This window comes from Puntigrus tetrazona, chromosome 8, assembly GCF_018831695.1.
Source record: "Puntigrus tetrazona isolate hp1 chromosome 8, ASM1883169v1, whole genome shotgun sequence".
Taxonomy (NCBI): domain Eukaryota; kingdom Metazoa; phylum Chordata; class Actinopteri; order Cypriniformes; family Cyprinidae; genus Puntigrus; species Puntigrus tetrazona.
In genome coordinates this window covers 3,808,814-3,814,813 of record NC_056706.1, presented here as the reverse complement: position 1 = coordinate 3,814,813, position 6,000 = coordinate 3,808,814, and the positions used below count along the sequence as shown (strand labels likewise).

Here is a 6,000-nt window from a genome sequence, read left to right as displayed (position 1 = left end):
CCTTTTGTTCCTTTAGATATCCCTTCTCAGATTAGTCTTATTGCATTACAGGTTTTGGATTCAGCTCCTTACATTATCACTGTTCAAAGTTTATAGAGGGAGTTTATAGAGGCAAGTTTTTCTGCCTCCTTTGAGGCAATGTATATCGTAATTATAGATCCAATCAAGCAGTCCAAGAAAAAAAAAACCAGGAATTACAAAAAATGAATAATTCCAGAGGGCAAGGCAAAATAACTCAAAAGCAGTGTACCAATACAAAACCTCCATGACATTAATAGAGACTAACACAGCTTCTATAGGCAGGAACCAAGTGATACAAATGGAAGCAGTTGTAATCAATTTTCTCACATGAGACAAAGCAATCTTGTCTGGGAAATGAAGTTCATAACATAATAAATGTAAATGAAGAAGAGTGCCTTTTAGTGGCTAAAAGGGGCACACTAGAGGGCACACCATGACAGATAAGCAGCTGTAAAGTATGCTATTTAAAAAATCCTTCTTGTTATGCAGACAGTGTTGTGGATTATTTTGAATGTTTTTATCAGCTCTCATTCTGCTCTCAGATTTGTTGTAATGAAAGAAACACCTTCAGGCCATACAAGATGTAATAGTTTGAGAAGATTTTCCTACTTCTAAACTATTCTTTTAAGCCAACTGATTTATGAATAGTTTTTTAATCACGCTTTTTTGCAAACCTCAAGTGTGGAAAAGCAATCTCTCATTGCATAATTTACTGCATGCTACATTGCAGAACTTTTGAGTAAACTAGCATTAAAATACATTTTAATATTCATAGTGAGATGTATAAAATAAATATATAAATATATAATAAATATTTACATGGTCAGAATGTACATTTGTCTAAATTTGTATATTTTAGTTTTAAATGGAATAATAGCTGATAATAATAATAATGATAGTTTTGTGTGTATAACATAGGTTTGAGATGTGATGAATGGGATGTAAGCAGTTTTGATGTTTGCATGTACAGTGCTGCATGAACATAAGTCACATGACAGAACAGCAGCAGGTGGCGGGATAGTCATCAGCTTTCACATTCAACTCATTTCCAAATACATAGTAAGCATAAGGCTTCTGTTTCCATGTGTAGCTCACTCTTGTTATGGTAATGAGCTCAATCGTCTGCCTCTGGAACCTGAGAAAATTGATTCAAAGAACAACATTCAGGATTCATCAGTATCAAGTGATAATGATGACAATGCAGCTGTCAATAAAATAGTTACCTGTAGTAATATGCGAGAGTCCTTGGTATATTTCACCTCATGGTCTTTTATTAAACGTTCAGAAGCTTGTGCAACAGAAACATCAGGGAAACCAATCAGTGGGTAAACCTGCAGTAAATATTCAACCATACTGCTCATATATCATCTTTAGCTTCTTAGTAAGTCTTTCTAACCTTCTTCTGCACTCATCTGTTCCTACCATAATCTGGGCATCTTTGAAGAGCTCCTTTCCTGAAACCTTCCTCAGCTTTTTTGGTCCAATCGAATCTTGCGCTACATAATCGTCCTTGTCAGTGCTCCTGAAATGGCCCAGATAGTAGCTCTTCAGAATGAGACAGTTGAGTTTGGTGGAGTGTACAGGGTTTTTATATAATATCAGTGAATATGATGGTAATACCAATTAACTTTGAGGTTGATAAAAAAAGAAGAGCTGTCCCCGTCCATCACAGATGACACACTTGTGAAAGCCGCTGCCGCTACATGAACTACATCTGAAAGTTACCAGACAAACGCTTAGGAAATATCAAAGCTGCCCTCTACTGGATGCATTTACAACTGTTTAAAGACTTCAGTTGTAAAACAGTAGTGAAGCACACCATGGCAGCTGGGCTGAATCTTGAGTCTGAATCAGATGTGATGAGATACAAAGTCAAATAAACAGAAAACACTTCTCTCTATTGAGAAGTCTTTGTTTGGCTGCACTCACAACAACCAGTCAAAAACAAAACAAAAATCAAAGATTCAAATAAATGAAAATAACTAGGATTAATAAAAAGGATTCATTCTCTTAGGAGTTATTTTAATACTTATTAATCATTGAAAAATCACAAATGGCTTTGAAAATGCCATTTTAGATCTTGACAGATTAGTTATATTAAGTGTTAAAAATCTATAAAGATAAATGGATGTGTTCCTTTCTCAAAAAACAGACTTACTTTTCATTTCCATTATAGTCACATTTTTTGCAGGGCGCCTTATCAGGACTTTGAGGAGAACCTTTACATCTAGAGCACACTTTCTGCATTAAGAAGGGCATAAAAGAGTAATTTCATATACAATAATGTAACCTCATTTAATCTTCTGGTCAAAACAAAATAAGATGTCACTTACACTTCCAGTCCCAGTACAGGAAGAACAGGAGTTGCACATTAGCTCTATACTCCTGACACCCAGAAAAACAAGCCTTGTGAATTATTTTTTCATGTCATTTTTTTCTACATTGTATAGAGCATAAGAAAAAAATGAAAAAATGATTAATTATTTTATTCTATGTCAAGGCATCTAGCTGCTGTGTGTCTTGCGCAGGTTCAGTGACGCAGGTAGTGATGATTCTCTCTGGCCAGGAAGTGTTTAGTGTACGTTACACGTTTTTGGCAATGGTATGATACGCTCTGAACCTCAGCCAAGGTGCTTCTAAAAAAAAGTACCAGGTACTATTTCCAGTGGAAAACCCCCCAAAAGTGAACCATGCCATATTCTTAGTTAAATATTGTTTCAAATTTTTAAATTTTTGTGGGAAATTAATCATCTAGATTAGTCGATTAGTCAATAATATGTATGCATGTTTACTTGTACATTCTGCTACACATGCTTAAAATGAATTATAATTTCAACAAGCTGTCAGCATCCCACTGCAATTGGTCTCCATGCCTCTAGAGGCCCCTGTGTTCCCCTCTGCCTTAGTTCTTCCTCGTGTGTCCTTGTTAGTGATATCTAGGTCACCTGTGCCTTGTTTTCCATAGGGTATTTAAGTTGTGATTTTTCTCCTTTGTTCTTCACTCTTTTTTTTTTTTTTTTTTTTTTTTTTTTTTGAGTCATTGCTATGAGTTCTTGTCTTGTATCACCTAGTCCTCTCAAGCTACCTCTAGTAAGGTGTGCGGGTGTTTTTCTTTGTGCAGCTAACTGGTTTTGTTTTCTCCCCTCGTGGAGTTTTTATTTTTCCGATTGTTTTTCTATTACTTCCTCTGTTAACTAAACCTGTCCGAGAAGAACTTTTTTTTTTGTGAAACAAGCTCAAAATAAAAATAAATTGCATCTCGCCCTGTAGGTATTAGAGGACTCCATGTTAGTTACGGCTCCCTCTCTGACCGGGGCAGAACTATAGCAGCACTTGCTGGAGACATACTTTTCAAAAGCTTGATGCGCTTGTCCCTCTGAGATGAAAGGAATGTTGTTGCTAAAAGAACAATATTGATATACTGCTTACATGGATGTTGAAGAATACATTATTTGGCCATGCAACAGGAGTCAGTTTGTGAAATCAACACGCTAATCATAATGACTGTACATTAATGTCCGTAAAAAAAGTAATTTAATTCAGCATGAATTTAACTCCACTGACACTATAGGAGAACTCAATTTGAACAACAGCGGCACTAAGATTGCAACATCAACAATGTTTTTGAACCCTTTTAAAAGACTTGCATTACAGCATTCTTCATGCCTTAAAAATGGATTGAATATAAGTCTACCTGTTTTCTAAAACAATCTGTATTGTATAAAGAGCTATATAAACGTGAATTGACAGAGAAAAAACACTGCCACTTTGGATAGCTGGAAACGTGTTCAGGCACAGGCATCGGCAAAGAGGACATTGGAGGAAGAAGAAACCCAACTGTTAGAAGAACGTTCACAAGACAACCTTGTTATAACTCCAGCAATGCGTCCAACATTCAAATACTAAAAACTAGAAGCTATAACACTGCAACCCTGAAAGATAGCACATCAGTTTCATACTCTAAATACTTTCTTGTATTTCTTTCCATTTCCATTTCCATGTGCTTGGATCCCTAGTAAAACCCTGCAATTCATAATTTTTTAAATAATAATATAGTTAATAATTTAATAAAACAATACTCTTAAAGAGACGTTGCATTGACATGGCCGTGAGTGAGAAGCAGGAGTCTTCCATTGCTGTTTTCTTGTTGTATCTGCTGGAGATAATGTCGACGCCAAAGGTCCTACAGTACACAATAGGTGTACTTGAAGCAGGGTTCGGTCAGCCAACACACCTAATATATTTTACACAGGACTGACTCACAAAAGGTTCACTTCAATGCTAGATTTTCACAAAGGTCGATTCTGAAAGATGCCAACGATTTGTGTGAAAATGTCATATTTTGTTTTCCAAATGGACTTTCTGAAAGAGCTTCTTGGCACTTTTTATCTGACGGTGGCGGTATGCTGGAGTGTGAACTCTTGAAGCTCCATCCTCTCCTAAAAAGGGTCCTGGAGCACCAACTCATTTCCATCACGAGTATAATTCAGCCCAACGACCCGTAATATAACTGCATATTTGGCAAGAATTCACGTTACACATATTTAGCTGACTTGATAGAATCAGAGAGAATGTGACCGCTATGATGACGTGAAAGGGAAGTGTTTCTAGATTGTATACCAGATATTAATAGATGAAAGCATATGGTTTAAACAAAACACAATCGATCTCTCAAAGTGCATTAAACAAATCTTACGTGCTATTTCAGTGAGCAAAAATCTGTGAGAAATACAGTGAGCCATGTCTAAAATAACTGATGAAAATTGTTATGTGTTGTTATGAGGTAAATTTTGCATTACATGTCCAACTCTATTACATGGGTGCTATGGGTTCCACTTCTGTAGTTCATAATATTTCAAATAAATATAAAACAACTTCAAGTGTTCAACGTACAATACAGTTCAATGCCAAATACACTAGTCAAGCTGTGAGCAGTAATAAAACCATTTGGTTTCAATGTCGGTCACCTAATGTTTTTCATGATTGGACTGTAGATGAATTACAGACGAAAACAAGATATTATGTAGGTGAGAATCAGCTTTTACGTGTTTAACATTAACATTGATCATCTCTGTTACATTCACAAGGAGAGCCAGGTCAGAGAGCCATTTCTTATCGGTATTAGTCGTTAGATGTTCTTGATGTAAAATGCATTGGTACGTTTCCTCCACATTCACTGACTTTCTAAAAAGTAGCAAGGCCAGATTTCCTCCCTACCATTGCCGGCGCTCTCTCAGTTGTAATACCAGCCATCTTTTCCCACTTTTTATTAAATTTTTTCTCTCAACAGCCAAAATGAGATCTTCTGCTTTAGTAGTATCGGAAAGGGTCTCAGTGCCAGCCAGCTCTTATGTCGCTTGAAAAGTTTCATTTACTCCACGCAATAATACCAACAGCTGTGTGGAATTATTGCGTTTGTTAAATTCTTGCAGTTAATTGTCGTCGTGGTTTGCAAAGCACGTGATGCTGCACCTTGAATTGCGCATATACAGGAAATTTTAATTTAAACATTACATTTTCAAGAGTTTATCTGTTTTGTAGTTCAACAAAAATGTTATACTTCTAACATTAGTATAAAATAGGTCACTTTTATTAGTGACGAAAGGAAAGATGGTCGTTTTATAAGGAAACTCACAGGGAGGTCTTTGTGACCACATAACCGCACACCACTGACATTTAAAAAAAAAAAAAAAAAAAAAAACATTTTCCATTAAAGTGTACCACATAAAAACAATCGCTGCCCAAATGTTTCTGAATGTTGAAGCTCTCACACGAGTGAATCGAATCTATAAGCAGCAATATAATCAAATTCATCCGTGAATTCAGCTAGAAACCACAAAACCCCAAATATAGAGTATTTGGGTACAATTACTCGCTATGAGGTCTGTCAATCTGGTAATAATTCTGTCCTTTTTATTGTTCTTTAAACTATCGAAATGTTTCATCAGTACACTGAAGTTATTTTGATGTGCTAAAATA

The 6,000-nt window shown here is 35.9% G+C and overlaps 1 pseudogene; it reads right to left on the bottom strand.

The window, feature by feature from the left end:
• Positions 1–962: 962 nt before the first annotated feature.
• Positions 963–2,393, bottom strand: LOC122350664 (annotated as a pseudogene).
• Positions 2,394–6,000: the final 3,607 nt, after the last annotated feature.